Consider the following 12,193-nt stretch of genomic DNA (forward strand, 5'->3'; position numbering starts at 1 on the left):
TTTTTCAGAAGTTTGACTGTGATTTGGGTTTATACTGTTTGGGGTTTACGTAGTTGCTTGAATTTGTATGTGTATGTATTTTGACAAATTTTGGAAGTTTTCTGTCATTCTTTTTAAAATATATTTATTTACTTTTGATAAACATATATATTTAAGATATATCATGCAATATTTTGATATAGATACATACATCATGAACTATATATAAAATAAAATCCCACAGTTCCTGTAGTTTCCATCTTTTGTGTGTAGTTATAACAATTAAGATTTTCTCTGTTAGCAGATTTCAAGTATATAGTACATTATTTTTAACTATAGTCACCATGTTGTACATTATGTTTCTAGAACTGCAATTATTTCTTCACATACTTTTTAATTTAATTTTTTAGCACTTTGTCCTCTTCTCTCTTGGAACTCTGATTACATGAATGTTAGCTTTTTTGTTAGTCCCACAAATCCCCAAGAAACCTCTATTCATTTTTCTAGTTTATTTTCCTTTTGTTGTTCAGTTGGGTACTTTCTATTGTTCTATCTTCTGCTTCATTGATTCTTCTACCCCTTTCATTTTGCTGCTGACCTGTACATTGAATTAAAAAGATTATTTGGTTAGTGTATTTTTTTTATTTTTATAATTTACTTTTGACTCTTCTTTATATCATGTATTATTTTTACTGAGAATATTTGTACATTTATTTCAAGCATGTTTATAATTGCTAAGGAAGGATGATGAATGCTTTAAAATCTTTGTCAGAGTATTCTAATTCTCATGTCATTGTTGGTGTCTATTGATATTGTTTATTCTTGTTGAGATTTTCCTAGTTATTTATAATATGTGTCTTTCTATTGAAACATGGACATTTTAGGTATTATGTTATGAGATCTTATTTAAACATTCTGTTTTAGTTGTCTTCCCTTTACATTACCAGGGAAGGGTTAGAGAATTGCCTCATTATTGCCAGGTGATGGTAGAAGTCCTGGTACCTTCTTAGAGGACTGGAAGTCTGATTAATAGAAAACACAGGCTAAAGCATTAAAGGGGGAAAAGAAATAGAAACACAGGAAAGAGTATAAGAAACTTATATAACTCAACAAAAAGGCTAAAATATATAAAAGTGAAATTCAGGAATAACAGGAGGAAAAAAATAAGATAGAAGCAATAGTTGAACAGAAAATGGACAAGAGTTTTTCAAAACAGATGAAATCCATTAACTCATTATTTTAAAAGTTCTCTGAACTTCAAAAGGGGTGAATATTAAAAAATATCTCATAATAAAGTTGCTAAAAAATCTCAAAGGAAGCCTGGGTAAAAAACGGTACATTACTTTCAAAGAATCCAAAATAGAATTGGCAGAATACTAATTTGGAAGCCGGAGGCAATGGAATGACATCTTTAAGACGCTGGGGGTAGGGTGGAGGGAAGTATATTTAATTTTGTACCCAGTAAAAATGTCCTTCAAATGTGAAAGCAAAATAAAGACATTTCCAGATAAACAAAATTGAGAGTATTTGTTGCTCGTGGACATAGGGCATTCTTCAGACAGAAGGAAAATGATAATGGCTATGCAGAACAACAGTATGCTGTGGGGTATTAAAATATATTTAATTAAAATGCATGATGAAATAAAAGATGGGAGATGGATAGGTAAGTACAGTTAAACTATTCTAATTTCATAGCATTTCTTGGGACGTAGAAAAGGTACTAAGTCATTTTAGGTTGTTTATGATATCCATCATATGTATATTTTGAGGAATTGGCACATGTGATTTTGGGGGTTGGAAAGTCTGAAATCTACAGAGCAGGCTGGCAGATCCAAAATTCTCAGGCAGGAGCTGATGTTGCAGTCTTGAGGTAGAATTTCCTCTTCAAGGTAACCTCATTTTTGCTCTTAAGGCCTTTCAAATGATTGGATAAAGTTCACTCACATTGTCAGAGTAATATCTTTCACTTAAAGTCAACTACTTGTAGGTAAACAGCATCTGCAAAGTACCATCACAGCAACACCTAGATTAGTGTTTGATGGAGTAACTGGGTACTTTAACCTAGCCAAGTTGGCACATAAAAGTAACCGTGACAGATTGTAATAAGTCAAGAATGCTGATTTTCTTCCTTAGGCTAACCACTAAAAGAATAGTAAAAGAATGCGTAACTAACAATCTAATATACGGAGAAAGTCAGATAATAAGAAATAGTTGTTTAAAATAAGGCAGAAAAAGGAACATAAAACAGGTGGAACAAGTAGTAAACAATAAGATGGATAATACAAGTAACATCAGTAGTTTCTTAGATATAAATGAACTTGATGCTTTAGCTAAAAGACAGACATTATAAGACTGGATAAAAACATAACCCTATTATGTGCTTCTTATACGAGATACACCTGAAACAAAGACAGGAAGATTAATAATCAACAAACAAGACTTTAGAAAAATAACATTACAATAGATAACAAAAAGGTCAATCTATTAGCAACATAAACAATCACAAATTATTATGCATCCAATAACATAGCCTTAAATTAAAAAGTGAAAGTTGGTAGAATTAAGAGGAAAAGTAGATAAGTATGCAATCATAGTGGGAAACTCTATGTTTCTGTCCATAACAGCGTAGACAGACAAAAAGTATCAGAAAGGCTGTGGATTATCTAAACAATATAAACAAACAACTTAATTGACATGTATAGAACCCTACACTTAATTATAACAAGAATGCATCTTATTTTCGAATGCACAAAGAACATTTACCAAAATTAACTGTATGCTGGGACCTAAATCAAATCTCAGCAGATTTTAAAATTTTAATCATTTTGAGTATCTTCTCTGACCACAGAGGATTTAAACTTGAAAACAATTATGAAAAGATAATTAGAAAATTCTCCAAAGTTTTGGAGTTAAGCAATATGCTTTTAAATAACCTTAGATAAAAGAAGAAATCACAAAATATTTTGAATAGAATGTTAATGGAAATATGATTTATCAAAACTTCAGGGGATGTAACTGAAATTATCTTTAGAGCTAAATTTATAGCATTATATGCAAATTTGAGAGAAGAAAGACTGAAAATAAGTGATCTAAATATTCATCTCAAGATAGTAGAAAAACAACAGGAAAGCAAGATCAAATAAAAATAAAAATAAACCAACAAAATAGGATTCAGGTTAGGCCTTGTAGGATATTTGCTACACCTAAGTGTACCTATTTGAGGGCAAGTTTATATTTTTTCAATTAGAAAAAGGAGGTCAAGTTAGTGTACTTTGACATAGAAAGACTCTGGCATAGACATTAGCTTGCCTGAGTTCTAGTCCAAGTTCTGACGAGATTGAACCATATGACCTCTTCGTGCCTTACTTTTATCTTTTTGTCAAATAGGATTATAATATTCAGTTTATTTCATAGGATTTTAAATCTTGGATTAAATCAGAAGGCTAGGTGGAGACTTGAGCTTAGAATCCTAGGTTCTAGCCCTGCCTCTTTTACTGACTGTGCCATTAAGTCACTAACCTAAGTATCCATTTTCACCTGTACAAGGGTTATGCTCCCTCCTAGCTTTTTGCATTAGCAAGCAAGATGTAATTATCCTCATTTCATACATGAAGTATGTGAGGTACGGACAGGCTAAGCCACTTTTCAGACACAGGGCCAGAAATAGGTCTGCTTATTGGGCATTCTCTCTCTTTCACCTCTGTGTCTGTCTGTCTGTATGTCAGTCTCTCTCTCTCTCATTTACTCATTAACTTTGTCAACATATAAATATTTTAAAATTAATGCAGAATATGCTTGACAGAAAAGTCGCAATCTACATGGTATGATCTAAGGGACTGATGGTTTCTGAACTTTTTGCTCAAAAATGACTCTTTCCTTAGCTTGCCACGGCATCTGAAATTTCCATCTCTTCTCATTTCTTTAAGCTCAGCCACGGAAGACACTGTGAAGAAAGAGATGCTATGCTGGAAGGGCGTATATGTAATCAGTCCACCATCGAGACTTCAGCACTAATGCCTCAACCACACTGTTCCGGCATAGAGAGGCAACTAAGGGGATGAGACCCAGCAAGGATGTTTTCAGCTACTATTCAGAAGCTGGTTTGAGACACAGCTGCTGTGACTTATGGGAATCAGTGTCCCAACCCTGTCAATTACGAGTGAATCTTATAAGTTTTTCAGTGTGATACCAATGTAGACCATTAATGTGAAGAAACAGCATTTTATAATATGAATGAACAAAAAAAAATTCTACAATATGTTTCTTCTGTTGAAATGGAGACCTGTCATTTAAACACCAAATGCAACTCAATCTCGTAGGTAATTAATATATATATTTATATATAATATATATTGTACATGTAAGATTTTATATTATTACCTATATTTATTATATATAAACAAATGTTACATATTTATTAAATATGTAGCAAGTAAATATATTGTTATGTGTGTGTGTGTTTGTATGTGTATATATATATATATATATATATATATATATATATATATATATATATAAAACATATATATACACACATAGATATAAAACAACTGTTTCCATGGTAGCACATGACTGCTTTGCTCATGTCTTGGGCTTTGTCCTATGGAGAGGAACCATGGCTGAAAAAAATTCCTAGCCTAGCCTCTTGAATGGTCATTTACATAGAGAGAAATTCCAAGTTTCACAAAGGGCAATGGGTTCTAAAAATTAATGTGTGTTAGAAAGGCATAGTAGGAAGTAATATTTGCAGTGGCTCTGGAAAAGAAAGCTCTTTGGCTCTTTCATAGATTGGGGGTACTAAGATAGATAAGGAGGAGGAAGAGGGGTAAGGAAAAAAGTTAGCCTGCTCACAGAAGGGAAATACAGAGTTAGGGCTGTTTAAAGATGGGATTAAATGGAATGGATTGCACTGATGGAGTTTTTCCAAATCATTCTGATCTGGCATTTGTTCGAGTGTCTTTGAATTTTGATTAGTGTGTTTCCTCACAATATATATGCCAACACTGAAGTAGTTCACTGACCCAGGGATCCAAATTTATAAAATCGTTTTAAGGATATACAGATAGACAGGTTTCTGACCATGCAGCTATTTGGCTATATTCAGGTCCCACTTAAGAAAATTACTGGGATTTAAGATAATCCTCAGAGGATTTTGGTTCCATTAAAAATTTTGAGCACAGGATAGATTTAATCCTTGATTTCTCATTTAATAAAATATAAAGGGAGATGGGTACACACACACCAGGATCCTGAAAAAGCAGATGATTAGAAATAACTTGATTGGAATACATTCAGACAAATAGAAATACATTTGAAATCATTGGGTGACATTTCAGGTGATTGTTTCCCCTCCATTTTTTCAGTCTGAATCAAAAAGTAAAAAAAAAGGAATTTTTCTTTGACAGAGTATTACAAAAGCATTTGCACTTGCCTGTATCCACTGGTTGCCAGGGCGTGATATTACTCACTGGTTCCTGTCTTGCAAGTCAGGGAAAAGATTTTAACCATCTACCAAGTGGCAAACATTGTACAGATTGTTTTGAAGTTAAATGAAATGGAAGAAAAAGACCTGTTCTTGTTAAGATAAGGCTAAACTTTCAGAAAAATGTAAAATATTACATATTAAATATATTGTGTTGTAATCATATGTGCTGGCATTGTGTAGCATGTTACAGTTTTTAGAGTAGTTTTGCAAGCATCTTTTCCCTTGATACTAGCCATAGATGGTGTGTTTAATATGTGCTGGATATCATAAAATATTATCTCATTTAGTCTTTCTAAGAATACCATAAGGTAGATACTATTACCTTTATAGATGAGATCCTCCTGCAGTTCGAGGGTAGTCAGAATAAACTTTTAAATAGATTAGGAAACAGGATTATGGAGGTTAAAGGAACTCCATGGAGCTATTTGACCTTAATGACCTAGTTTTCTTAACCCTTTCTCATGGGCCAGTTTGCAATGATATCAGCATGTGAACTTTATGACATTGAGTGTCCATATTGTACTATCTTTATACCAATGCTTTATTTATATCTATAGTCCAGCACTTTGTGGTGGAAGAGGCAGGATATTTTGCAATGGATTTGTTTGTTTATTATTTTTTTGCAGTGGATTTATTTAACGACTGTGTAGCCTCATAGATTCAGAATGAGACATGGAGGGAGGAAAAACCACATAGATTTTGAGAGGGCAGGTAGATTTGATTAAATGAAGAACTTAAGGAGCTGGAGCTAAGACAAGAAACTTCTCCTGCTGTCTGTTCCAGTGCAGTCTGCTTAGGCCATGTGGCGATGTGTGAGCATGACCATCTTAGATTGGGTACTTGGAAATAAACTTTGAGACAGAGTTTTATTTAGAAAGTTTACTGCAAATGTATTCAGGAGAGACACCTGTAAGGTACTTGGGGAGGCAAGACTGGGCAGAGGGAGAATTTGACCTGCACTTCCGTGGCGATGGGGCCTCAGTTGATTCTGCCGGGAGCTCTGGAGCTGGCCTGGCTCTTCAGAGCTGTCCCATGTTGCAGCACGGGAACCAGACCTTCATATCCTTTCATAAGCCATCATTGGCCATAGTTGGTCTCCTAGGAGGGGGTCGTCATCCTGGGTGAGGAAAATCCCTGCAGGTGAGGGCAATTCCCAGTGACGGACTCAGCTGGGAATCACAGCACCCAGTATGATTAGCAGCTAGCTGGTACATGAGGGTGTCAGTCCAGAAAAGTGGAGCACCTGGTGCTCAAATCCACTTCCTTTTTGTAATAAATTCACTCTATTTGGGAATATCTCTTACTGAATTTTGGTTGGTCTTGTTTCCTGAGAACTTGCAAACGGTTTAGTAGGAAATGCTGTAGCTCTTGCTACAGTTTCTCTCAAGGCTGTAACTGATGCACATTATTGCCCTTCTTTACCATTCATTCTAGATTCCCCTCAACCCTGGCTAGCCCATCTGCTGGTGTAGGTGGCTTACCTCCCAGAGGGTCCTGAGCCCCTGGTTACTGTGCCCTTCTCAGATTATGGCTGCTGTTCTTATCCATTCACCATCAAATGGGAAGCTTGGGGGCATCATGAGACTCCACAGTGGACTACCTGATTGCCAAACATGTTCTTCCCTACTTCTCCTGTGTAGCAGAAGGAAGCTCCTCCTGTGAGCCAAAGCCAATGTGTGCGGTTCCTTTGCTTGTCCCTGGTCTCTTTGGCATGAGGATTCCAAAGTAATTGGGTGGCAGCTATTGCTTAAAGTTCAAAGGCGCTCTTATTGTGTTCCCAGGTAGCAGTGTTCTTCCTTTGAGAATTAAGACCTTTAGATCCATGCAGCCTAAACTTGCATGGATAGCAAGCATGACTACCCCAAGTGGGTCACTGGAGGCAGGGGTGGTAGGTTGTTCCACCTCTTAGTTCCTAGACCCATATATTCTACCTAATGGGGACACAAAACCATATACTGGTCATTTAGAATGTATGTTGAGTCCTGGGGGGATAGTGTGCCATCCTCACAGGATAACATTGCCAAGATGGCCCCTCAGCTGTATCATTAAGAGGCCATTCCACTGCTCTTTCAGGCCAGAGGCTTCTCAGTAGTGCAGTATGTGATAAGACCCATTGTTTCCATGACATCTCTGCTGTAAAGCGGGTCACTTGGTCTCAGGTATTGTTTTGTGGAATCCAGTATTGGTGGATCGAACACTCTCTTGTCTTTGGGTTAGTAAGGCCATCTAGGCCTATGGGCAGGAAAGGCAAGCACATACCTGAAATAGCATCTATCCTAGCCAAGGTGAACTGCTGCCTCTTGCAGAGAAGTCCAGTGTAGTTGACTTATTACCAAATGACTAGTGATGTCTTTGAGGGTTGGCGCCACTTATTTGGTGATATTTGGTGTTGGTACTTGGTAAGTGGGAGCCTGTGCTGTTGGGCTCATGTGATCATGGTTGCTATTTTTATTCATGCATTGTCCCAGCCCTGGGGTGGCTGATGACAAAGACAGGCCAGTTCACTCTGTCAGCTTGGTAGTTTAATATCTTCCTCTAGAGATGCTCTCTGGTGAGAATTAACAAACATCTCTATTGTTCATGCCTCTTCTACAAGTCCTCTAAATGCCTCTTCCCAAACCAGGCTTCAGATTGTCTCCGGCCAAGCCACTGACTAGCCAGCTAGGCCACTGTCCCTGAGTTAATGTATATTCTAGCCTTCAACCACCACTTATTTTTCTGTATAAAGTGGGAGGCTGGTGCGTCATGTGAAGCTCTGCTTTCTGGGAAGATTGCTATCTTTGGGTCACCCTCGAGTGGGCTTGGTACCACAGCAGCTTAGTCTTTCCCTTCTTCATCGGCAGGTCCTAAGAGACCCCCTTGTGCAGCTGTAGGGGAGGCGCTGGTGCGACCTCGCTGGAGGATGTGTGGGTCTGTGCCACTCGCTCATGCAGCCTGTGTGTGCTCTCTGAACCTGCTCATGCCCAGTCCTTGTTGGACCACTTTCATCTTTTAACCAATTTTTTTTCTTTTATTTCAAAAAGATATGGTGATAACATGCCATCCAGGAAGGTTCAAAGGCATTTTGTATTTCCTGTATTAAGGATTAAGTAATAGTTTGTAAGAATAAATGCTGGCACTAGTTGCCCATAGTTGAGCTGTGTCTAGGAACTTTGGCCAAAGACTAAAAAGAGAATTTCAGAGAGAGCCCAGATATCTTCAGTATTCAGACAGGTAGGGCTGGCCGAGGCTAACTTATGGAGACAAAATTTGTTTTTTCTTTTTATGCAGTTTTATACTCCAATGTTTTTATAGTAAAAATTGGAACATTCTTGGGTTTCATTGTTCAAAAGACCTGGATTAAAGTCTTAGCTCCATTTCTTCCAAGCTATGTGACATCAGGCAAATTCTTTAACTTCGCTGAGACTCAGTTTGCTAGCTAAAGATTATAATTAGTAGTACATACTTTGTAAGGTTATTTTGAGAATTAAATGAGATTTCTTGGTAGATTGCTTAGCATCATGCCCGGCATATGGGAGGCACCTTCTAAATGCTGAATAAATGATTGGATAAATGATTATTATTTTGAGCTGATATGTGTCAGGTACCCAGTGCTGTACCTGTTATGAAGGAAAGAGCAAAGGGAAGAAGAAAAAGGGTCAAGATGAGCTGGAGTATCTCAAATGTCAGAGTCTCTGCACACTGGGAGGTGGCAAGTACTGAGGACGTTCAGGTTCCCCGAGCCACCTGGAACTGTCACCTTATATTCACTGCAGAATTACAGAGAGACCTGGAGGCTTGTACTAAAAAGTTAGGCCCCCAGTTTGCACAGGATGGATCTCTGCTTACCTCTTTTGTCTGTTTCTCATTTCTTTGTAGAGAGTTACATTTATGGAAAATGGCCTTCACAGTGCTCAGAAGACAACAAAAAAGTACTGACTCAATACATATTTGTTGTATAATTATCATTTGTCTATTTAGACTTTCCAGCATATAAACAAAGAAGTCACTATGTAGAGAATCCTGAGTCATTTTCGGTGTGTCTTTGAAGATGTCATGTTACTACCCTGAGCCTCAGTTTCATAAATTGAGAGTATTGGGTTTGATCATGACGGTCCTTTCTAGTAAGAAAAGTATATGATTCTATGACATATGAGGCAATAACTCATATGCTATCAGATCTTTGCATGGCTGGCTTCTTGTCATCCAGGTCACCTAGTCACTCTAACATATGACCCTGGCTTTTAATTTTAGATAGTGACAAATACAAGGAAGAAATTGCTTCCTTCCTTCCCTTCCTTCCTTCATTCTTTCCTTCTTTGTTTGTTTATTGTCTCTCTCACCTCACTAAAATGTGAGCTGCAGGAGTTTAGAGCTCATGTTTTATTCATGGCCGTATCCCCGGCATCTATAATAGAGCCTGGTACACAGTAGGTACCCTGTAAATATTTGTTCAATGAATGAATGAGGTCCATTAAACTGAATGAATCCAGTTAAACTTGGACTGTTTGTAGTCAGACTCCTTACACTAGAAGTGTTCAAATAGTTCGTCCCTTATTCCATCTAGAACTACACTAAGTTGGGCTGGGCAAATGGGTTTCCTTAGTGCCAGCAAGTTCCAGAGCAGGCGCCATGGCACCTTTGGCTGCTTAATGTTTGCCATGTTGTTCCTTTTGCCTTTATGTTAGTGCAGTGGCTTCTTACAGCCCTAACTTCAAGAACCATATGTAGTGGCAGCTCCAGCCTTGTGGAGATGATTTGAGGGGTCATTTCAATTTCAGAGTTTTGGGGGCTAGTTTTCTCTCCCTTTCAAAACAAATCTGGAGCCATCATTTAGTAAACCCCGTTGATACCCTTTCATCTCCCACTGGCTGATTCATTACACTGTCCTGTTTACATGGTCTCCCAATAGATTGTCAGCTCACTTGTATAGTGGTTTGTTCTTTCTGCAGTGATTCATTATTTTCAAAGAAAAATAGTATTCGGCATTGAGCCTGGCTGCGGATCTTACTCTATCAAGATTCTGGAGATAAAACAGCTCTGCAGATGAATGCTTGCTTGAGGCCCAGGGCTAGTGGAATTTGGCGCCTTTCTGAAATTGGGTAGGGTCATTGTCTGGAATAGCTAGGACATCTAGGATCAAAACAAGAGTCAATTTTAGTCGAACTCTAGAACAAGGGCAAGGGGAGGATGAGAATGACGGATATGTACCAGGGACGGTGTTGTGCACAATTATTTCATTTACTCCCCTGGCAAAACAAAGGAGAACAGTAGTGTTCATTGATTTAAATATCTACCAGTGATAGGCTGACCTCATAAATCAACACAGACCTGGCTGACATCGAAGGCTGTGACTTTTTTCAATATATCGTGCAGTGCTTAGAACAGTACTCGGTACATTAGAGAGCGTTCATTGAATGAATGAATGTTGACCAAGCTTGGTTTTACTTCTTTGAAATTTCTTTTTTGATGCCCTCTTTTTCACTCCACTCCAGAACTGTTGGCTGCTTAGCTCCTATCCTTGACTTTGGTGCACCCTGTTGGTCTGCCATTCTCTTAACTCTGTGATCCATTTTTCACTTTGCATACTCAGCTGCCACCCATCTTGACTTTCTGGTCTTGCTCTTACTCTTTTCAGGACCTTTGCTAGGAAGTTGGCAAACTAACACATGCCTCAGTGTTTCTGGCACTTGTTGTGTGCTTACTAGGGTCCTTTGGGAAGAATGAATGCAAAGCTTTGTCCCTGATAGCAATTGTGTCAGGGCCAGTTGCAGTTAGGTAGAAGAGCTAGATTTAGGGTTTGAGGGAATTTGAATGTCTTTCAAATCATCCTAGGCCACCTGCTGCTTATTCTACTTATGCCGAATGAAGCAGAACAGAGAGGGAAACCCCGCTGCACAGAGAGCGTGTGTTTGGGAGATAGAACGGGATCCACCAATGAGGGAGGAATATCTGCCTGACGGCTCCTCATGCCGAGGAATTTTGTAATGCTGAAAATTTAAATAAAAAACCTCTTCTCCAGAAATCTTCCCTTAAAGAATTTAATGAATAGAATGGAGATTTTGTTTTCCTAGCCCTTTAAGAAAATGTTGCTCTGTATATAACAATCTACCCTATCATAAGAACCTATTCATAAACAGAGGTTTAGGAGCAGAGCTCTGAAGCTTTTAATGGCTCCAAAACCACTGTGCCAATGGTGTCACTTCCCTCCATCTATTAGCCTGCCAGGGCGCCTGCTTACTGAAGACCCAGAATCCGAGGAGGTTAGACGGGCCACCCTAGTTTCTTCGCAATGCAAGAATTTCTCCAGTAGTTTCTGTGACATCATCTTGAAAATCTCATTATCTCCCAAGGCAGCCCAAGCAACGCTTTCAGGCTAGTAGGGTTAGGAAATCCTCTTCTTACTTGTGACTTCCACTCCTTAGTCTGTGTTTGGCCCTCGGAAGGAGCACAGATTTAGCCCTCTGCCTCTGCCGGCCACAGCTCCAGCCATCTCTTGCTCCCATTCCTCAGCCTGCAGAGGGTTAATTATGGACGCATCTCTGCTCTGCAGGCTCAAAGCTCAAAAGGCAGTGTTGAATTAAAGTCACAGAAGCAATACTTTCTAGTCGAAGGTCCTCTGTCCCCGCTCCCCAAACACATAAATGTGGGTAAAAGATACAAATGAACAGCACAACTTTTCTGTTGACCATGTGAGAGAGTCTGTCTTCTGGGCCTCTGCATTTTCATTTGTCGTTTCTGTCTCTGTGT

At 38.4% G+C, this 12,193-nt stretch overlaps 1 long non-coding RNA gene across 4 annotated transcripts in view; it reads left to right on the forward strand.

Annotated features, from left to right (window-relative positions):
- LOC120584865 (uncharacterized) overlaps positions 1–12,193 on the forward strand; it is a 51,308-nt gene that overhangs the window by 14,439 nt on the left and 24,676 nt on the right. For all 4 annotated transcript variants that reach the window (XR_005648166.1, XR_005648165.1, XR_005648164.1 and 1 more), the window contains one exon: positions 3,906–4,298. This is a non-coding gene — a long non-coding RNA (uncharacterized LOC120584865). The remainder of the gene's footprint in view (positions 1–3,905; positions 4,299–12,193) is intronic.

The sequence above is a fragment of the Pteropus medius genome, unplaced genomic scaffold (genome assembly GCF_902729225.1).
Source record: "Pteropus medius unplaced genomic scaffold, Ma_sr-lr_union100, whole genome shotgun sequence".
Taxonomy (NCBI): domain Eukaryota; kingdom Metazoa; phylum Chordata; class Mammalia; order Chiroptera; family Pteropodidae; genus Pteropus; species Pteropus medius.